General features: G+C 44.8%; 1 protein-coding gene across 1 annotated transcript in view; it reads left to right on the top strand.

The window, feature by feature from the left end:
* The first annotated feature begins 210 nt into the window (after positions 1-210).
* The window catches only part of KTN1 (kinectin 1), a 113,089-nt gene continuing 90,075 nt past the window's right edge, over positions 211-23,224 (top strand). The window contains exon 1 of the mRNA XM_034767846.1: positions 211-337. The gene's annotated coding sequence lies outside the window, so the exon portion shown is untranslated. The remainder of the gene's footprint in view (positions 338-23,224) is intronic.

Consider the following 23,224-nt stretch of genomic DNA (forward strand, 5'->3'; position numbering starts at 1 on the left):
GGGGGGGGGGGTCTCAGGCTGGGGGGTCCCCTCAGGGTGTCGGGGGGAATCCCCGCGGGCGGGGCCCCGGGAGGAGGATCCGGATCCCGGCGGGCCTGGTCCCAGGCGGCGGCTCTCGGGGCAGGCGGTGCCCCCGGCCCGGCAGCCCTGCGCCTTTAACGGGCGGCGGGAGGGGGCCGGCAGACGCCGTGGACGTGCCGGTGCCGCCTCCTCCTCCCCGCCCCGCGCTCCCCTTCCTGCCAGGCAGCCTCCGCCGCCGCGCACGGACCGGCCCGGCTGCTCCGCCTCCTCCTGCCGCCGCTGCGGGTTTCGCGGCTCCGCTCGGGGCCGCCGCAGGGTGAGTGGCCGGCCCGCTCCGCTTCGCTCCCCGCCCGGTGCCGCGGGGCTGGCGGGAGCCGCCGGCCGGGCTCGCCCGGGCAGCCGCACGCGCAGCGCCCGCCCCGGCTAGGCCCCGGCGGGGGGACGGACCCTGCCCCGCTCGGGCCGGGCTGCGGGGGGATCCCGCGGGGCGGGGCGAGGGGAGCCCTGGTGTGGGGGGGAGGCAGCTCCCACCCCCTGCCGTGGGTTGAGCCTCTGGGGGAGGGGCGCGTGGGAGGGATCTGCCCTGGGGGTGCCAGGGAGAGGGATCCTCTTGGAGTGGGTGTGTGGGCCCCTGTGTGTGTGTGTGTGGGGGGGGGAAATCCCATGGGGAAGGGGTGTGTGGGGGAGCCCTGTGGGGAGCTGTGAGTGTGGCGGTCTCTGTGTGGGGTTGTGTGTGGGGTGGATCCCATGGGGAAGGGATCTGGGGGATCCTGTGGGGGGGCTGTGTGTGTGTGGATCCCATGGGGAAGGGGTGTGGGGCAGTGTGGGGATCCTATGGAGAAGGGGTGTGGGGGGCCTTGTGGGGGGCTGTGTGTGTGTGTGGGGATCCTATGGGGAAGGCATGTGGGGGTCCTTGTGGGGGGCTGTGTGTGTGTGGGGATCCCATGGGGAAGGGGTGTGGGGGGCCTTGTGGGGGGCTGTGTGAGTGTGGGGATCCTATGGGGAAGGCATGGGGGGGTCCTTGTGGGGGGCTCTGTGTGTGGGGATCCCATGGGGGAGGGCTGTGTGTGGGGGGGCTGTGTGAGTGTGAGGATCCTATGGGGAAGGGGTGTGGGGGTCCCTGTGTGGGGATTGGGGGCTATCCTATGGGAAGGAGATATGGGGGGTGAGCTGTGAAGGGGAGAGTCTCTGTGTAAGGAGCCTCATAGTTATGTGAGGAGGCCCCGCCTGTGGAGAAGGGAGGCCCCTGGGGGGATGAGGGGAGGATTCCCTAAGATTATGGGGGTAAAGGGTTGGGGCATGGGACTGAGGGGACCCCATCTGGCTCCAGACCTGCCCTTGTCTGTCGCACTGGGAGGAGGGGTGCTCTCTCAGTGGGGCTGTGGGGTTTAGGGTGGGGGTGGGTTAGCTGTTCCTCTAGGGATGCCATGAGGTTTTGCTGTGTGATTCAGTGATGTATTTACTAGTTCCCCTGCTCCCTGGTTGGGTGTATGGGGAGCCTGGTGTTGGGCATGTGGTCTTGTACTCTGTTGCTATTTCAGGGCCTTAGCTATGATCTCTGATGCTGTTCGTACTAGAGATTGGGGATGTAAAGTTTCCAGTCACCCAAGAATAGAGTCCCTCTGGGCCTGTGAGATGCACTGTAGCTTGGGAGTTGAGGGAGCTCAGCACCTCACATGTTCAGGCCCGAAGAGGCTGCTGTTCTGATTTTTTTGGGGAGCTTAATTTTAATGTAACTTGCTCCTTAAAACTTGTTGAAAATGTGTTAAAAGTGTTGAAAATGAAGGGAGTGTGGGGAGAAAAGGAGAGATTTCCTTGCCTCTGCCAGTGGTGCTGGAACAATTTATAAAGCATGGATGCTGAAAGCCTTTGAACCAAACTGTAAACCCTTTATATGATGGAAAGCACTTCAAGCCAGGGGGTGCGGCCACACCCCTAGTTTCAGCGCCTATGGCCTCTGGACACTGTCTTCTTTGGCTATTACAAAACCATCCTTGCTAGGGATGACTTTTTGCCTTTGGAAAATACTAGACTGACCCAAACATCATGTTTCAAGAAAACGTTTCCTTGGGTCCCTGAATCGCCCTAAAAGATGTTACCTGCTTCCCTTGTAAATATTTAGTTCAAGTATGGACATCTTGCTTATGAATGCCAGGGCTGTGGATAACGTGTTGTTTTTCCCTCATATCAAGAACAGCTATAGTAACAAAATTTAATGAGAGAAAGGAAACCTTGCTTGTACTAATGTAAGGAATAAATGTGATCATCTACTTAAACTGCAGGAGTAAGCTGCATAATCACCAGGTACAGGAGTGACTTTAAATGAAAGAGCTTGTGTTACTTACTGCCTTTGTAATTCCTTATGTAAAGGAAGGAAGGGGAAACTGAGGCTTAAGAATGTCCAGCCTAAACTAAGAACTACTTTTATGGGGCTCTAGCAGTAATTTGACTAAATTCAGTTTCAGATAAACTGATGAGCATATGATTTATTACAAGTAGGTGTCACTGCCATCTATTGGGGTGCACAATATAGGAAGTTTTGGAGAACATGCTGGTTAGCTGCTCCTTAAAGTTAGACTTCAAAATGCAAACACTCTGCACTTATGTTTTGCTGTATGCATAATATTATAAGGAAATCTAAAAAGCTTTTTATTCTTGAACAATAGTACACTTAGGCCTGGTCCACACTAACCCCCCACTTCGAACTAAGATACGCAACTTCAGCTACGTGAATAACGTAGCTGAAGTCGAAGTACCTTAGTTCGAACTTACCGCGGGTCCAGACGCGGCAGGCAGGCTCCCCCGTTGATGCCGCGTACTCTTCTCGCCGAGCAGGAGTACCGGTGTCGACGGCGAGCACTTCCGGGATCGATCCCAGAAGATCGATTGCTTACCTCCAGGTCCGGCGGTAAATATAGACCTACCCTTAAGTAATTTTTCTAAGAAGATACTTTGAATTAGGAATTAGTGAACTAGTACAAAGTTTCAGAATCACAGATTTAAAAATAAACTTGATGTTAGAGGTTCTGGAAGCATATTTAAAGGTCTGAGAAAAACAGAAAGCTACTCTGCTGTATATTTTGGAAATAACTCTTTCTATAATGGGTCCATCTCTTGATTTGCAGTGACAGCTGTACGACAAGCATGCTATGTACAGAATTCATCATAGTTTAGTCACTACACTAACATTGATAAAACTCTGCATTAAGAACTGATGATCTTGGAGAGCTTTATAAACTGCCTGTTGTTTCTTCGTAACATCAGAAGAAAGTTTAGCGTGCATTCCCTCAGAAAAAGAGAGAGTCATTGTCTTAAACAACAATGACTTTAAAAATCCCTCCTCCTTTAACAATTAGCCAGCAAAGCAGTCTGGAATGCAAATCTATGGAATTAAAAAAAAAAAAAAAAAATCAAAGTAAATTGAATTTTTTGTAACAATTTAAGACTTAATGTTTTTAAAAGGACACTCTTAAATCAGATTTGTGCCAAACTCATTTCAAAAGAATTTGCATAATTTTGAAAAAAAAATCCCATGGATTAACTAATACGTTGTTTACAAAATAAATAATTCCCTTGCAGTGCTAGCATTTTGCTAGTTTTGAGAATCTTATTGAATTAGACTCTATATGTGAAATAGACTAGTCCGTTTCCATTGAATAAGTTGAGAAATGCAAAATGTACTGCACAGTGAAATATAACTAATTATAATTAACTCTGGAGAGGTACAAACTACTTTCATAATCTGAGTATCAGAGGGGTAGCTGTGTTAGTCAGTATCCACAAAAACAATGAGAAGTCCGGTGGAACCTTAAAGACTAAAATTTATTTGGGTATAAGCTTTTGTGGGTAAAAACCCCCACTTCTTCAGATGCAACAATAATCCGACTGGTGCATCCAATTTCATTTTTCTTCTTTTTGCACAGGGAAGTACTTTTAAAATGGAAAAGGAAGATAGGGGTTGAGGAGGATATCTTCGGTATTTTTTAAAAAAGCAAATAAGTTAGGGATGCTGTGTGACAATATACTCTTGCCTATAAAACATTTTTACTAACTCAGTTGTTTAAAAGCAAGGACATAAAGAGTTAAGGACATCTTACACCTTATTGTGCACAAAATGAATGCATTTCTCTTAAAGAAATGCATATTTCATTACAGTATAACAACCTTAACTCTGTCCCATACGTTGTTGGTTTTATGTTGTAATTTTTGTCTTGATAGTGATATCGGAATACTCTGTATGTACTAGCAAATGGGAAATATCAGTTAACATCAACTGACAGTAGGGTACCTTAGAAAAATACTTACTGCTTTTTCTTTAGAATAATGTATATGTAATTGTATAGGAAAAGTGCATATATTATGAAAGTGCACTTGCATTTTAGGCTGGAGAATATATAATTACATTTCTTTTCCATATTTTGAGATCAGCAATGATTATTGGGAGGTCAGAGTACAGGCTGTTTTGTGATATACTTTTCTTTATAAAAATATTTATAATGGGCTGTGTAAGACTAAGGTCCTTAACTGTTTATCTTGTCTGAAGTGCTTGAGCTCTGTGTGATGGGCATCTGTCTGGGTTTTTTTTTTTTTCCTTAGGATTTTGTAATGCCACCCATCACTGTGTTATCAGAGCACCTTCCCCATAGGCTACATTGTTGCCATTTCACATTCTAATTGCTTTTAACTTTCTTATTTATGTATAAGAATACCCCCCTTTCAGTTTAGTAAATGTTTGAAATAGATCAAGAAAAACGTTGCTCAAAAAGCTTAAGTGTTTGCCATGAAAATAAAAAAAAAAGATTTGGTTGGTACACGACACCTTTCTTCAAATCTTGTTTGTGTTCCAGTTTTCTCAAAGTAGATCCCTAACATTATGTGGGTTTGAGTTGGAAGTGATTATCTGCCTTGTAGAGCTCCTGTGCCTAAATTTGGTTGCCGTTTCCATCCATGAGCAGGCTGTATAACTCGCTTTACCACATTTTTGCTGTTACATTTTATGCTTATGTTGCTTTTTGTGTGCTATGATTCAAATATAGCTTTTGCATATAACTCATGGTGAGGAAAAGTTGGGTTTGAATGAAAATGACCTGAGGATTTGTTAACTAGACAATACTTTTATTATAGCTTTTTTTTTTTTTACTTAACTGTCTAGTCAGTCTTTAAAATATGCTTTAAACTCTGCTTAAAAGGTGAGGAGGGAAGAAATGTTAAATAAAGAAATCCTCAATTTTATCCTTCCCCCTCCTCCTTTCCCCCCACGCCACACAAACAATTAAGAAATGTGCAGATAATGCAGCTAGGCAGGCTAAGTTTTGTTAAAATTATTGGAAGGGAAGGGCAAGACTTGCTCAAGCCTGCATACACAATGTGATTATTCAGTTAACTATATAACAGCTTTTTTTTTAACATCATTCCTTACTCCACCTATTTCTGAGATTAGATGATCATAGGTCAAAATACTTGAATCACTGCTCAAACCTGGTTACCATACAATAATTGGTGCTTAATAAAGCTTTTTAGAAGCTGCAATTCTTTACGGAGTTCAGTGACTGTGTGGGAAAAGTTCTGTTTAGGTCTCTGCTTTAAATGTAAGACTGTTTCTGTGCTGGAGAAAGCTGAAGAGTGAAAGCTTTTACACTGGCAAAGAAGTTAAATAGTTAACATATATACAACGTAGAAACTTATAAAATATTCCAAAGGAGGATAGATGAGAAATATAAAGCCGTTACATTGAAATCTGGCAACTTTTCACTCCATCAGGGTGCTTGTAGCTCCAGTTGTGGGGCAGATAATACAGTAGTAAATATTTAGCAAATCAAGTAAAATCATACTCCTGCATGTGATATATCCAAAGCGTTATCATAAATATTAAGGGAAATCTGTTTATATGTTTTGGCTCTTAACTTTTGCTCAGGTAGTGGCAAAAAGTAGCAGAACTGAGCTGTTTAAAAACTGACAGTATGGTATAATTTTTGAGGGTCTCTATAAAGTCACATGCCCACCAGGTGAATGGGGCCCTAAAAATAAATATTTCTGACTTAACAGTGCGATTGTTGAGGCCAGTAAGACTGTGAATTGCTGATCTAAATATCTGCCCCACACAAATCAAACTTTGCTATTAATTTGTATTCATAGAATCATAGAATATCAGGATTGGAAGGGACCTCAGAAGGTCATCTAGTCCAACCCCCTGCTTAAAGCAGGACCAATCCTCAGACAGATTTTTACCCCAGTTCCCTAAATGGCCCCCCTCAAGGATTGAACTCACAATGCTGGGTTTAGCAGGCCACTCACTGCTCAAACCACTAAGCTATCCCTCCCCCAGTTGTAGAATGGGACTCCATTGTGCAAGGCACTGTACAAACCCGAACAAAGATTGTTCCTGCCCCAAAGAACTTACAAACTAAGTGTTGATTGTGTTAAATTGTGCCGGTGTGGTGAGAGGGAGGGCAGACATTACACGAAGATCATGTTTGACAGCATTTTCATGCTTCTACGTGCTTGTTTGATTGCTGTAAAAACAGCATCCGGCAGAAATAAATCTGTTCTTTCAGACTAGCACTGTCTTCTTAGAAATAGTTCTCGGCCACATTAAAATGCACAAGTTGATAGAAAGTAGGATTCAGAGGAGAGTTTTTTCCATCCTAGATCACTCTGATTCAGGCAGAGCAGAGACTTGAATCTGGGACTCCCACATCCCAGGCCAGTGCCCTAACCACCAGACTGTACAGCAGGGGTAGGCAACCTTTGGCACGCGAGCTGATTTTCAGTGGCACTCTCACTGCCCGGGTCCTGGCCACCGGTCTGGGGGGCTCTGCATTTTAATTTAATTTTAAATGAAGCTTCTTAAACATTTTTAAAAACCTTATTTACTTTACATAAAACAATAGTTTAGTTATATATTATAGACTTAGAGAAAGAGACCTTCTAAAAACGTTAAAATGTATTACTGGCATGCGAAACCTTAAATTAGAGTGACTAAATGAAAACTCAGCGCACCACTTCTGAAAGGTTGCCGACCCCTGCTGTAGAGTATGGTTTCAAAAGATAGATAGATCTATTCCCCTGTCTCTCCGCCCGTCCCCTTCCTGCTGAAACATGTGGTGATTGTCTTGTTTCCAGTTGGTCTAGGTTGAATGAATGACACATGCTACATTGAAATCACCTTGTGCTTCTCCATGCAAAATTTAAGAATGAGTTTTGGGTTGGGGAAGTGGAGTGGCAGATGAGATCCTGGTCCTGCTTAAAACAAAGACAGGAAGTGCTCCTGCCTGTATCTTACCTCTAATTCCTCTATTGTGAGTTTGCTTCACTGGGGAACTAGAAGTAACTTCTGTGTTGGATTCTTTGCGCATGAACACTGGCCAGCAGAATAATTGCTTCACTGCTACTGGCTGTGCTCAGGAGTGCTGTGATTTAATTAGATTATATTTGAATGAATACATAAATCTTTATAAATGAGCTTAAAGGGACACTGTCAGGTCAACTGAGGCCCTAAAGATAGGCGTTAGGCTTTGTAAAAGCTTGTTTCGACAAGTACAGCATTAATAAAATCTTAAATGGAGACCCTCTGTTACTGAAGGAATTACTCTCCCTTGTAGTGTTCTCCACCCAAACATTACAGCATCCTGTTAGTGTGTGAAATAACAGAAAGTGAAACTACAAAGAGGAATGACTAGTCTATTTTTGCCCAAGGTCACTGGAATACGAAGGGGCTGGTTGGGAGAGAATAGGTGTGTGGGAAGAGGTTCTGGTGATCTAAGTTGTTAATAATATAGGTATTATGTGTCTATTAAAATTAACTTTAAACCTCCTGGTCCTTTTATTGCTCCTTCTGAACCTTAAGTGTAGGATTTTGATATTTGTAATTTCCGTTAAGGTGCCACACAAAGGGAGGTATTTGGAGTTGCTTTGTGGTGGGTGTGTGGAAAGTCTGGAAGGTTTCTTTTCTGCTTGTTTTTATACCTGAGAAATATCAAGTCTTTCCAGTCTTTGCTTGTGGTCTTTTTGGAGTACCCAGGGAAATAGACTGGGAGCTACCTCAGCCCTTATTTGTGGTGGGTTGGGGGCTTATGTGTGGTGGTTAGCTTTTGATTTGAAGTTTTAAACAGTTTCATTATAAATCACTTCCTTGCTATCTGTGATGTCATAAACCTCATAATTCTGCAGTTCTCTATCTCTGCCCTGCTTATCCTAGAGGGCTAAGATCTGAATCCCTGATATTGTGGGGGAAAGAGGAGAGAAGCACGTGAAGTCTTTTTCCCACAGAAGACTTCTAAAGACTATGAAAAACAAATGAGACAAACCTCGTGTTTTTCTTTGTAGGTCATTTTGTGGGTCACTGTGCATGTTTCCTTCTGTAGGTTGTAATATGTCTATAAACTTGTAATGCTTGCAAGCCACACTTCTTATTGTGGTGTTAATCCCTTTTACCTATAACAATGTCTTTCAGCAGCATTTACAGTTAACACCCTTGCTTTCATTGACATGCCAGCAGGATTTGCCAATAAACTTTGTTAGGGTTGGTAAATAACAGTAAATCAAGCAGTGGCATTTCTAGTTGTCAGTTCTGATGACTCTTTCCAATGGGCTCTTCCCAGGGATAACTTAATAATCTGAAACTTGGTCTACACCATACTTTTTTCTTTAAACTTCCCACCACTGGTACCACTGGTGCAGCTTCATCTTAGGAGCATTAGTGGACACCAGCCTCCAGGGTTCTAGACACCCTGTATCCAGATCTACTCTGAACAGGATTATTTGGATTCATTTGTAATGCCTACATTGTCAACACCCATCCCTTAGAATCAGCAACCCTCTATTTTTCTGTAGAAAATCCATTTTAAAATATCCCTGTGAAATATCTCATGTGATTTCCACCCCTCCCCAAATAGTCTCCTTAAAGTATACAGGTGTTGCGGATGCTACAGAACCTAGTCTGAGTGGTAGCTGTGTTAGTCTGTATCAGCAAAAAGAACAGGAGTACTTGTGGCACCTTAGAGACTAACAAATGTATTTGAGCATAAGCTTTCGTAGGCTAAAGCCAACTTCATCAGATGCATGCAGTGGAAAATACAGTAGGAAGATATATGTACACACACACACTCTGTGAAAAAATGGGGGTTGCCATACCAACTCTAATGAGACTAATCGATTAAGGTGGGCTATTATCAGCAGGAGGAAAAAAAACTTTTGCATCACTGTGAGGAAGCTGGGTTTGTGTTTTTCCTCAATCTTTCATGAACTTCAGCTCCTTTCTGTTCTGGATCGTACATATTAACGAAGTGGATGGGTTGAGAAGGCGAATCTGTGTAATTCAGGCCATTGAATGTATGTCCGCTAACCCAAAGAAAACAAAGCTTGACTTAGAAGCCTCTGGAACACCCATATCATTTCTAAGGACAGTTGGGAAATGAGGTCCTTTCAACTAGGTATATATGCACCCAGGATTCATGCTGCTTTCCCCCATGCAATGAATGTGAACTGGCTCTCTTGAGGACTGGATTGTTTCTTGGTGGCTTTCTGGAAGCAACTTGAGTAAGTTACTTACAAGCTACATTCATAAGCTTTTTCATAGGTTAGATCAATAGAAATACAATTATGCATGTATTTTGGATTTCTTGGCCTCTTGTTTCCAAAACTCCTACAAGTTTTTCAGCATTTCTTGTACAATTGAATGTTGGTTTACAGTGGCATCAGAGCAGAGGTACTCCCTGTCTGTCTATCCATTGTCTCTTTCCTTGGATTGTAAGACCTTTGAAAGCTTATACTTAGGCTACATCTACGTTACAGTGAAAAGCAAGCTGTATCCACACTGTGATGTGTAGCTACATGTGTCCGTGAAAGACACCCCAGCAGTGAAAGGCTTCAGCAGCTCCCCGCTGCTGGAACTTTTCACTGCAGAGCGGAAAGGCTCTGGCAGGGGGAGGTAGCGACAAACTGCTTGCCAGAGCCTTTACCTGTGACCAGAGTCTTTTCCTACTGGAGGGAAAGGCTCTGGCAGCGGGACACTACTGTGGCTAAAAATAGCGCTGTAGACATGGGAGGTAAGGCTTGAGCAAATAGAGAGCTGTGTGGGGTACGTATTACCTTACGTACCCACACCCTTCTGGCATCTCTTTACATGCACAAGTCGGCCTCTCGGTTACTCTGCTATTGATATCCATGCTGGGGGGGCTACACGGGTATGTACACCACATGCTGCTGACAGACGTGTAGTGCAGACATACCTTTCAAAGATGTGAACAAACTGGAGAAAGTCCAGAAGAGAGAGACAAAAATGATGAAATGTTTTGAGAACCTGACCTATGAGGAGAGGTGGTGTTTTATTTATTTATTTTTTAAAAGGAGGCATGTTTAGTCTTGAGAAAAGAAGGCTGAGAGGAAGACCGAATGTGTCTTCAAGTATGTTAAAGGCTGTTATAAATAGCGTGCTGATCAATTGTTCTCCATGCCCACTGAAGGTAGGACCGGCAGTAATCTGCTTAATCTTTTAGCAAGGTTAGATATTAGGAAAAGCTTTTTAGCTATAAGCATCCTTAAGCACTGGAACAGGTTACAAATGGAGGTTGTAGAATCTGCATCATTAGAGGTTTTTAAGAACAGGTGGGACAAACACCTGTCAGGATAGTCTGGGTATAATTCTTCCTGCCTCAGTGCCGGGGGCTGGACTAGATGACTTCTCAAGATCCATTCCAGCCCTACATTTCTATGATCCTTTGGGCAGGGACTATCTTTTTGTTGTGTTTGTACAGTGCCTAGCACAATGGGGCCCTGGTCCATGATTGGGGCTCCTAGGTGCTGCTGCAATAATAATAATTTGGAGGACAGGAGTGACTAGAAAACAACTTTTCTTTTCTTAAAGACCAGCTGGGAGATTCTGGGCACAATACCAGGACGCTTGTCTTGGGGAGTGACACACCAGTGTAGGTCAATCTTGTGCATTGCACAGTAACGTGTCTACTGCATTTATGGAAGAACATAGGAAGGAAGTTGTTGAGCATTTAGAAAGTGATAGTAACTATATCTTTTGACACTCCTATCACTCAGTTAAGGAATGCTTTGGCTCTCTTTTTCCCAGAGCAGTGTGCTTTTGCCTGCTCTCATACGCAAACATCTGGAAGAATATCAGCAGCATTCCATTGCTCGCAAGAAGGTTTGAGCGCAGTCAGAATCTGTTTGTGACTGCTTAGGTGCCAAGGAAGATGACTCCGCAATCATACGAGGCAAAGGTATTCTGGGATAGCTCCATGGTTCGGCTAGGTTTTGACTGATTGATAAGAGAACTAAAAATGTCATTAGTTGATAATTTGACTATTGGATTAATAGTTGATCACTGGCTGAAGCATTTTTCTCCTAACCCCTTTGCTTCAGAGTTTAAAGCCAGAAGAAAAGTTTGAAAAGAAGGGAGTCCTCTTCAGACATCATCCAGTGAGCAAAAACTTGAATCAGCAGGAATTGAACTGTCCCCGAAGTCCTTGTGCTGTATTTTCAGAGTGCCAGAAGTATCCAAGTATGGTTATGCTATCGTGGCACCCTTTAGGACCCTGTGGTTCCATTTTAGCTGTTGAATTCCGGTGGCTTCCAGATCAAATATGCTCAGTTTACAAGTAGAAGGGTGTTTTGAGTTTGCAGGGCTGGCAGATGGAAACCAAAATGGGATCTGAAACTGAAGATGAGTTCCTGAAAGTGACTGTCTTTAAATAACCACTCTTCTGCCCATAATCACCCGTTAGAGATCTCTACTGCTTCAGTGGCTAGAGGTCAGTCCTGCTCCTGAAAAGCAGATGATGTTCTCCCTTGTCGGTCCTCCCCAAAGCCATTTCAAACATTATTTTGTTATTGCTATAAAACTCAGCTTCCTTGTAAGCAAGTCATATTATCTTAGGCCTGGTCCACTCTAACTCCCCACTTCGGACTAAGGTATGCAAATTCAGCTACGTTAATAACGTAGCTGAATTCGAAGTACCTTAGTCCGAACTTACCGCGGGTCCAGACGCGGCAGGCAGGCTCCCCCGTCGATGCCGCGTACTCCTCTCGCTGAGCTGGAGTACCGGCGTCAACGGCAAGCACTTCCGGGATCGATTTATCGCGTCTAGACAGCCGTGGAGGAGGGGGATAAGGCATCTCTTGTGCCTCCATGATCCCAGCCCCCCGGCATACTTTAGAGCACCATTGGGGCGACTTTAAATTTTGCCCAGCTGCCAGTGGCCCCTAAAGGTCATTCCGGCATCTAGGGATCCCCTGAGCCCAGCAGTTTTCCGGCTGCACACCAGGGGCCAAGGTGGGCTGCTCTTTGCCACTGGGGGAAGCGGAGGGTAATTTTGAGGGGCTGATTGTCTCTGGCTCCTTTCCCCATGAAGTTTCTACTGGCTTGAAAGCGCATACTGCTACTGCCAGTATATCCCTTTTGAAGCATAGAGGATTTCTCTTAAACTCAGTGGGAGGACCATGTCCGGTGGCATCAAGTGTCTGTACAAATACCTGTCGGGAATGTGCCGCATCAATTCTGAGGTGTGATAGGAAGGACTGTGCTACTTTCTCCCTGTTAGTATTGTAAGTAGTTGACATTCAGATATGAAATGGATGCTCAACAGGTCAGGCTGCAGGGGAAACATTATTTCTCAAAGTCCAAAGTGTAAACTGCTTGTTCTTTTGGTGGGACCTGATAGTTGGCGGGGAAGGGCTCCTCGGTGACACTGCCTGAACTTGGAAAGTAGGGAAGAAAATAAAAAGCAAGTCTGAAGGAGCATCTCCCAGTCCTGGAAACTCCAGTTCTGTTGTCACCAAGCCGTAGATCAGGATCAACCAGTCAATTGTGGAGCCTCTGCCAGTCTATTGTGATCTCCGGCTGCTAAAAGTTCAGCGGCACAGTGGGGCTAAGGCAGGCTCCCTGTCTGCCTGCTCCAGCCCCATGCTACTCCCGGAAGCGGCCAGCACGTCCCTGTGGCCCCTGGGGGGGCGCGGGCAAGGGTCTCCGCATGCTGCTCCTGCCTGCAAGCACTGCCCCTGCAGCTCATGTTGGCTGGGAATGTGGAACTGTGGCCAATGGGAATTGCGGGGGTGGTGCTTGTAGGCAGGAGCAGCGCGTGGAGCCACATGCGCGCCCCCCCCCAGGGGTAACAGGGGTGTATTGGCTGCTTCTGGGAGCAGCTTGGGGCCGGGGCAGGGAGGGAGCCTGCCTTAGTCTTGCTGCACCACCAGCCAGGAGCCGCCCGAGATAAGTGCTGCCCGGCAGGAGCCCACATCCCGAACCCCTCCTGTGCACCTGCCCCAGCCCTGAGCCCCTTTCTGCACCCCATCTCCAATCCGCCTCCTGGAGCCAGCACCCCAAACACCTTCCTGCACCCCAAACACCCTGCCCCATCTCTGACCCCCCCCCTCCTGGAGCCAGCATCCCATACCCCCTCCTGCACCCCAACACTCTGCCCCAGCCCGGAGCCCCCTCCTGCACCCAAACTCCCTCCCAGAGCTTGCACTCCCTCTGGATGACGCTGCTTCTCGGTGGCATTTTGGCGGATGCTCGTCCGCTGGCCAGTACGCAGGCGCACCGCGTTGGGGACCCCTGGCCTAGGCCAATGAGTTTACGCGCCCTGTATTGATTTCCCTTCTCCCACTCCCGCCTTTCATTAGGGAAACAAAATGCTCATGACGCGCAGTGGAACATGAACTGGGAAATTCCAAAGCGAATGTTGCTGCACAAAGTTAAACGTACTGTATTTTACATATAATGTATCCTGTCAAATATGTAAGAGGTGTAACTTGGTTTCAGCTAGCATTGTGGGAATAAATCTTCATTTTGGGAATTTCCCTAAACTTTGGAAACTTTTTACTCTATTGGCACATTTAAATTAAAGGTCAGGATATGGAAAATTCAGAGTTCCAAGAGCTTTAACTCTGTTGCATTATGTAGCCTAAGGCTTCTATCACCTTGGTGTCTAAGTACCACAGTCTTATATGTTGTATAGTATATGCAAAATGAAAGGGCAGTTATACTATGGAAAAACTGAACTCTAGAGTTCGCATTTGATATGGAAATCCTTGAGAGAGACACTTGCTCAGTTTCCAAGTAAAGAGTCTTTCCCTGTGCAAATTCAATCTGGGATGAGAAGGCCAAAATATCTTTTCTGGCGTATACCGTATTGTCAGCAAAAAAGATTGTGGTCCAAATTCTGCTCTTATATCTGTACGATTTCTTTAAACAGGTTTCATAGTGTAACAGAGGACAAAATGTGATCCAACAATCGGAATTTAATTAACAAATATGCTAATACATGAGGCAGAATAGAATTCAACTCAGTTTGTCTGCTGTGTGGCTCTGCAGTGTGTTCAGGCGTTAAAAAGTAGTAAAACTCATTTTATTTTAGTTGACAATGAGTCCTACAGGAAACTGATCTGTTGATTAAGGTCCCATTTTTACATTGGCATTACTCAGAGTAGAACTATTTATATGCTTAACAAGAAAAATGGGTATAGGGAGTAGTACATAATGCAGCCTAGACAAGTTTACTCTGTTCCTGGAACACTAACTTTTGTATTTTCTGAATTGTGATTATAGGGTGCCACTTTAAAATGGCATCAACATGGTTATTTTTGCTTTTAACTTCCTAGGTTTGTATGGGCAGAGGAAGTGTGTGGACTAGAGGGTAGGGAAAAAAAATTCTAGAATGATGTTGCTGGCAGAGTTTACAGGTTTCTTCATTGGCGATTTAAATTCCTATTTCAATAATCCTATTGTGCGTGTTTATGCAGTGCTTCTGACTAAGGTTCACCTGTTGGCTGAGGGAGACTTTTCCTGCTTATGCTGAGTATGCTTTCTTCAAGTAGTCCATATCTGAAATCTAAACACGTCTTAAACTTAGCAAAGACATTAGTAAATGAGAATTGTTTGTTCCTGATGGGTTTTCAACTCTGGGTGTGTTCCAAAATTTCTAACCACTTTCTTTTAGAGAAACTTGGAGAACTTTGTGTTCTCACCTCTGATAATTCAAATGACAGAAGGAATTTTTATCTATAATCTCCTGGTCCAAGAGAACTGTCAGCCCAAAAGGTGAATGTTTCAAAAGTTGGGTCTGAAAATGGGGTTAAAGCAAAGACTGTTTTGCAGTTGACTGCTGTGTTATGGTGATTTGTGAAACAGATGCTTGCTGTCTCCGTATATGCTGTTTGCAGTGACTTACTTGTTAATGCAGTAATCCCGTTTTCCTTCTTCTAAGGGAAACCCAAATCTCTCTGCTACTTAAATATAGTCTATTTGTGGGGTAAATAATTTATTTAAACTGCGTGTTGGTTCAGTAAACCATGTCTAATATGCCACACAATCCGTTAATAATTGTGATTTCCTCATCTAAAAGTATTCTTAATCACTCTTTTGTCTCTCTCCAAAGTAGCTTGGTAGGTAGGTGGGTCAGATCTTCTTTAGTACTTCAGATAGCTGGGACATCCCTCTTTCTGTAGAGGTTTGCTGTCAGTTACTCATTTCATAGATTGCTGTTTAACAATAGGATCATTGAGTCACGGAAAGGTTAACAAAGCACTTTTTTGTCAGTTGCTCAATCTTTTTGTGTGGTTGTGTGAACAGCAGACTGAGCAGAAATAATGGAAAAATCTTGTTGCTGAAATGACCAGGGTCAGCCATGCTGCATTGCTAGGGCGAAGACCTGCTTGGGCTTCTGGGTCTGTGGCTGTGAAGTCTGATAAACAATAAATACTTTCCTGGTTCCATTGCAAGACCGCTAACTATTAGTTTGTGTGAAACTTTCACATTTAATAGTGTCAGCTGTCTGGTTCCGAATCCTCACAATTGCCCTTGTTGCTGTAGCTTCTAGTTCAATTTTAAACCCCCCTTTTAACAATGAATGTGTTTGGCTCCCTAAATCAAGCATTAGAAAAAGGGTGAACTTGTAATCCTTAATTGTGACGCATTGGAACACTCATAGTCAATCACGGTCAAACACAGGCAACATTCCAGCACCTCTTCTAGAGACAGTGTGATGTTTTCCTGCTGTAGAATTTGAATATCCAAATGAATGTAGTAGACTCCCTGCGTGCGTGCTGTCACGGCAAAGGACTGCTAGATTGGATTTTGGTGTTTTGTGGAGGGGATTCAAAAGCAGTTCTGGCTTAAAAATATTTATTTTGCAGTCCTTGAGGCCTCCACCTTGTTGTGCTAAGCATTATAAAAACCTATAACAGAGAGACTATAAACTCTTTGGAGCGAAGGCTAAGCTCTTTGGAGCAAAGGCTAAGCATAAGACAAAACAACAGTGGGATGCAATAAAGGTGAAAGGCGCACCAGGTAAGAATGAGCCGACTAAGCTCAACCATGTCAGCACACCAGCTGCTTAACTGTTGCTAAGTTTATTGCAGCATCACAGCACAGTAGTTTTGAGGAAGGATTTGAAGGAGGTCAATGCTTTGTGGGCTCTTGTTGGGAGCTCCTTCCATGCATAAAGCATGGCATGGGAGATTGCCTGAAGGCGTTAGAAAGCTGGACCGAGTGGAAATGAAAGCCATTTCTTAGCTGAAAACAAACTGCCTCTCAGGACTCTGATGTATGTATAGACGCATGCCAAGTGTTGGTGTCTGTATTGCATTCTGGGCGAGAGAATTGGTCTGTTCTCCTTGGAGGTGGCTTCTGCATGTTTGCGCTTGACTGATGCACATCCCTCTCCCCCAAATTGGACTGCACGAGTGCCTTCTTGCAACACTGCACACTTAGAGCAGAGATGATAGAGGCAGGGTGGTTCCCAATTACCTGCCTGCCTTCTGCTAATGCCTTGGGGAAGGCATGATGATAAAGAAAGATGCTCCATCTCTAGCACCAGCCAGAATTTTTCTACTAGTACAAATCAGATTAGCAGAAGCCCTGTTCGGAGCCTCTAGATCAGTGGCGGGCAAACTATGGCCCGCAGGCCGGATCAGGCCTACCAGCCGTTTCAAGCCAGTCCTCAAGCTCCTGCTGGGGAGCAGGGTCTGGGGCTTGCCCCACTCTGGTGCTCCAGCCGGGGAGCAGGGTTGAGGGCTGCTCCACGCTGCTTCTGGAAGCAGTGGCATGGCCCCGCTCCGGCTCCTACTTGTAGGGGCAGCCATGGGGTTCTGCTCTGAACACTGCCCCTGCCCCGGTGCCGCCCCTGCAGCTCCCATTGGCTGGGAACTGTGGCCAATGGGAGCTGACTGGGCAGTGTACAGAGCCGCCTGGCTGTGGGTCCGCGTAGGAGCCAGAGTAGGGACATGCCATTGCTTCCAGGAGCCGCTTGAGGTAAACGCTGCCCGGAGCCTGCGCCCCTCACTCTGGCCAATGGGAGTATGGAGCTGGTGCTCGGGGGCAGGGGCAGCACACGGAGCCCCATGGGGCCCCCCCACCTAGAAGCCGGACCTGCTGCTGACAGCTTCCCGGGGCACAGTGCGGTGTTGGAGCAGGTAGGTGGGACTTTTAACATCCCGGTCGGTGGTGCTGACCAGAGCGACCCAGTGCCTAACACTGGGTCGTGACCCGAACTTTGAAAAATGCTGATCTAGTCCAACCCCCTGCTCAAATCAGGACCAATGCATCCTCCTGTATGGGGTGTTAAAAATACATGCTAGTTTTCTTTTTCCCAGTACCAAAATATATTAACTTACTGCTTTGATTAGTCATTTCCTTTCTCATTGTTCCTTTCAAACTGGGATATAAAGGACTGCATGCATACTTTTAAAATTAGACCCTAGCTATACAAAGATTTTATTTAACCTAAGAGGAGGCCTAAGGTGCCGAAATTAACTGGCAAGGTCATTGTTCTGTTCCTTCATTAGTGGTGAAAGTAGATGGCTATTTCCATTCTCATGCCTATTAAATATAAACTTATGAGTGTAGTTACCTAACCTTATTTGCACCATTGATCATACTGAGCATAGATTTCCTATGTGATTTGGAAGCAGGTCTGAAACAAGAACTTGCCCTGTTTAGTGTTGGGTATAGCACTGCTGGGAATGTCTGTTTTTAACATGGTTTTCAGCAAAATTTGTAAAGCCCCAAGTTCATCCAAGGCTGTCACCCATCTCCTGCTTAGCTGCCCGCCCTCCCCTCCTCCCCCAAAAAAAGAAAGGGGTTGTATGTGGCCTTTTGTAGCATAGGTGCGAACTGTTTAAAAGTGAATGGACGATATCTTGATTTTTGTAGTCAGACATACTGTCACTGTTGGACTGCTTGGCACTGCTTTGTGGTCAGGTGTGTTTAGGGGAAAATGCCAGCAACCCAGCCCTGGGTAAATGTGCCTTTGGCCACTGGAGCTGGCATAAACACTGCTCTGGGTAACTTATTAACATCTGCAAGGTCAAGTATAACCTTTGGTTCTCTACTTCCCTCTTACTTCCGCAGCCAGCAGCTGGGTAGAACCTTTGAAAGGTTGGCAATACATTTGTCAGCTTTCACGCGGTAAATAAGCACCTCGACTTTCACAATAAGCCAAAGATCAAGCTAATCCCATTTCAAAACAAGGCCAAAACAAGCCAATCCCTAAGAACCCCAACACTCTGTGACTAGATCCCCCCGGTGTGCAGTCTGGGACTGTGGTGAGCCCGCTGTGCACCCCTGACTCTTGCCCCTGCTTGTTGCTTTTTTTTTATCAGCTACAACAAGCAAGCTAAAAGCCAAAAACTAGCCAACAAACAACACACAAGCCAATTAAGCCAAAAACAAGCCCAATTTCTGTGTTTTTTCTATGGGTTTGGCATTTCTGGCTGGCAAATCTCTTGTCCTGCCCCTGGGACAGAGCTCCTTAGGTCAGGAAATAGAGATTCAAAGCTTGTATTTCATGTCCTGGCAAATAGACCCCAGTGAATAGCCCAAGAACATCACAACACCAATAAAACAAACAAACAAAAAAAAATCCCAAACAACCAAAAACTGTAACTTAAAGAAAAGTTGATTAGCAAACGGGGAGCGCCAAGTCAGTCAAATACAAGTGGTTAAACATAGCCACCCTTCTGTAGGTATATGGAAACCTATTAATTGCATTAGTGAGAAATTGGGAAAAAATACTTCTATCCTTAGAGTTCCTGTGTGGGGCGTCTTTCTGCATTTGCCCTTTAGCATGGCTGTGTCTCTGTGGTCAAGTGGTGTCTCAGTGCGTCCATGCTGAAAGGTGGCATGTGCTCCCTACAGTAGGGTCACTTGAGTGAATCAGTCACCGATGTTCATGCCACTGTGTCCTCTTTACACTGGTAAAGAGAACCTGCTCCTTGTGTGCTCTGGTGCTCCCATTATTGGAGCTTCACTAGTGAGAGGTTTGTGCACAAAAACCTAGATGCAACCATCGTCTTCCAAAGTAAACAAGACCTGCATTTCTCACAAGTCCCCTTTCTTCTGACAATTTCCAGCCCTTTATACGTTAAAGGAGCACAGGATACAAGCCCAATATTTTTCTCCTTTGCAAGCTGTCTTGACATTAGGACTTGAGTTTAAATCTTCAGAGATGAGAGGCTGAGCCTGATACCTAACTTGCTGCCCTCCCACCCCCCGCCATCTAGCCATTCCCTGCTCTCATTAAGAATGAGTTGAGCACAAAGTTATATGGATGAAAGAACAGATCTTTATTTCTCTTAAAAGAAATTTGACACAACCAGTATTACTTGCACTTGGAATTTCAGAGTGAGGGAGTCAAATGAACAAGATGGTTTAAAACCAAGTGGGTAGTACACACCTCTATCGTTACTCTCTATAAAGGTCAGTTTACAGTCAAAGGGTCACAGGTCCACTCTTCTGTCTCGGGGCTTATCTAAGCACACAAGTTGTACCTCTTTAACTATAACCATATAGTTAAAATGATACAACCCCTCTAGTGTGGGTGCAGTTACCAAGATATAAATGGGGTACCGCACATTCCTCTATGGGATGGGGAATAAGCTCTACTGGAGTAAGGCACCTTTATACCAGTAGAACTGTGTCCATACTAGGGGTTGTACTGGTATAATTGTCAGTAAAGAATTGCACCCCTTACCAAAATAGTCATACTGGTACAAAACCTGTAGATCAGGCTTTAGATGCGCAATACTCAGCATCTCCTGTATGGTGACTATCAGACAATGTAAGAGAAGCCCTCAACGTGCAGTGATCTATGGAGGATCATGTCCTAAGTATGTGTTCACACAATAGACCACAACTCCTCTGAAAGGGTCATTATTGTCTTTGTGGGGGGTAAATAATGGCTTTAAATGCATGTAAATGATTTTTGTGCATTCTAAACCCAAGCTGTTATAGTGGGTAAAGTCAGCTTCACTTACACTAACTTCTTTTACCTTTCCAGACAGCTCATCCAAATGAGAACATGCTGATGGCCTGATTTATTTTTAGAAGTGCTGAACACCTGCAGCTCCCATTGACTTCAGCTGGAGTTGTGGATGGATCGCATTTTTGAATATCAGACTCAAGAGAGCTGAATCAAGTGTATTCCTGGCTTTAACTGCCACACAATTCAGAGTTGGAACAGAAACTAGAACCCTCCCAGATACTGGAGTACATATACACCTCTACCCTGATATAACGCTGTCCTCGGGAGCCAAAAAATCTTACCGTGTTATAGGTGAAACCGCGTTATATTGAACTTGCTTTGATCTGCCGGAGTGCGCAGGCCTGTCCCCCTGGAGCGCTGCTTTACCGCATTATATCCGAATTCGTGTTCTATCGGGTCGCGTTATATCGGGGTAGAGGTGTAGCAGGTAAAACTGCTTGCTATTCAGACTTCTTTTAATCTAAACGCAGCTTTTTGGCTCTCAATCCAATAGTTTTTACTTTTATTTTGGCATATAATCCTGCGTTAATGTGGAGCTTTGTGGTGTGACTCTTTCTATGTAAGGACCCTTGGAAAAAGCAAGCTTTTGTTTTACTTACAAAATTCAGAACTAGTGGGTAATGTGAAAACAAGTTGTAAAAAAATGAAACCACATGTCCTGAACAAAGTTACAGAAGCCATTTAGTTGCACAGCAGATGGACGGGACTATTGTGAGAGTAAAGCAATTCATTTTTAGTCAGTGTGGTACTTTAAAACGACAAGAAAACTAAACTGAGTGTAGGGGCTGGTCCACACTAACCCCCCAGTTCGAACTAAGATATGCAACTTCAGCTACGTGAATAACGTAGCTGAAGTCGAAATATCTTAGTTTGAACTACAAGGTACTTACCGCGGGTCCACACACGGTAGGCAGGCTCCGCGTACTCCTCTCGCAGAGCAGGAGTACCGGTGTTGACGGCGAGCACTTCCGGGATCGATTTATCGCGTCTAGACAAGATGCGATAAATCGATCCCAGAAGATCGATTGCTTACTGCCGAACCCGGAGGTAAGTATAGACGTACCCTAGTTCTACTCCGGAGGCTGAGCGTAAAGGGGCCGCCTTCTCGCTCAGCAGATCTGCCCTTTCTTCTATGTATCTGACTTCAGTGAAGAAGTTAGATTTTTTTACAACTTCTTGCCCCTGCAGAACCAACAAAGCTCTGGGGGAGAGAACTGAATTCTTTTCAGGCTTGCATATCAACAGAATTGTTAGCACAGCCAGCTGTGCAACGCCTTTGTTTTCAAATTACGCCCTCAGTTACAGTGCCTCTGTGCAGGTATACTGGGGGGTAATTTGGCCTTCAGCACTTCTCTAATGGTTGCCTGAAAAGTAGCTCAGATGTAGTCCCATGGTGGTGGTGGGGGAAAGGCTCAAATCAGAGATGTCAGCCTTCACAATGAGTTTCTCTTCGGTTCAAATCTGATGTGCTCTCAGCTCAGTCCCTCGGGACAGGGTGTGAAGGCAGGCGAGAGCTTACAGGAGAAACCTGGTATATTTTGAGATTGAGGCAGAGAAGCATCATTTCACAGTACCTGACTTCAGCCTTGCAGTCTGGTGGATTGAAGAGCAGACAAATATAGACCTGTTTCTCAACTCCCTTGTTTGCTAAGAGAAGGTGAAAGGGAAACAATTTAATCTCAAGTCCACCCATTTAAGTCTTGGGTGTTAAAGGTCTCTGGAGGAGTTAAGAGTTTGGAACCCTGGGGAATGGGGGTGGGAAGGATTGGGGGGAGTTCTGGGAATAGAGGGGAATAGGAGGGTGGCCCAGGGAGCTCACGGGGGAATGCAAGGGGCGTCCCTGTTGTGTGCAGTGTGCTTGGCCTACAGAAACTATGAAGTGTGGTTAACAGTTTGGAACAAGGCACTGAAGAGATAACAAAAGGGTACCTCTGAAGTCATGGGGAAAGGATGCTAAGCGGATTCTGGCACTAGCAGGTAGTGACGTTAAGGATATACAGGAGTATCGGATAGCGGCGGCATTCTGAAAACTAAGATGACTTATCATGGCTGTGGTACCAGTAGCGCTATTGCTAGTCAAATTATTTACCCTCCTGGTTTCGTCCATCATCCTCTCCTCTGTCTGCCCTGAGCTCTTTTTGTCACTTGCATAAAAAAAGGCCTGTTACAGCTATTGTAGTTAAATATCTCCCTTTCATAAATATTGTAAGAGGTATTAGAGTTTCCTAGATACTGAGGTTCAGTCAGAAATTGTCTACCTCTTTGTGTACGTACTTACACCTTTTTGAAATCTCATAGACTTTAAGCCCAGCCAAATACATGGGAAAAACTTCTCTGTAGTAACTCAGAGCCCTCCCCATCTAAGGTCCCCTCACCAGCCATTGGAGTTATTTGCTGCTAGCAGTCGTAGATTGGCTACATGCCATTGTAGGAAGTCCCATTATACCATCCTCTCCATAAATTTATCAAGCTCAGTCTTGAAGCCAGTTAGGTTTTTTGTCCCCACTGCTCCCCTTGGAAGGCTGTTCCAGAACTTCACTTCTCTGATGGTTAAAAACCTTTGTCTAATTTCAAATCTTGCCTGAGCTATCGATAAGAATGGAATTTGTAGCTTCAGCTCAGCTCTCAGAATGGCGTCCTTCTGCCCCTTCCTTGACCATAATCTTCTACTAGTAACTTGGCACTGTGTTCAGGAGATGCTGTAGATTGTTTACGGTTGTCTGTGGTCCCTCTTTATAAAATCAAGGTCATTCAGTTGTGGGTATAACTATAGGCATCTAATGCTCCTACCTGATTAAGAGCTTCAGTCCTTGGTACTGCAACCTCATTGCTGTAATGTATGTGTCCTCTAAATATGCCCTTTCATGGTTAAAGGCCTTTGCTGAAATGAAACAAACTTTTGTGGAATTTAATAAATTAGTAATGTAAAGCAA

The sequence above is a fragment of the Trachemys scripta genome, chromosome 4, assembly GCF_013100865.1.
Source record: "Trachemys scripta elegans isolate TJP31775 chromosome 4, CAS_Tse_1.0, whole genome shotgun sequence".
In the NCBI taxonomy this organism is placed as follows: domain Eukaryota; kingdom Metazoa; phylum Chordata; order Testudines; family Emydidae; genus Trachemys; species Trachemys scripta.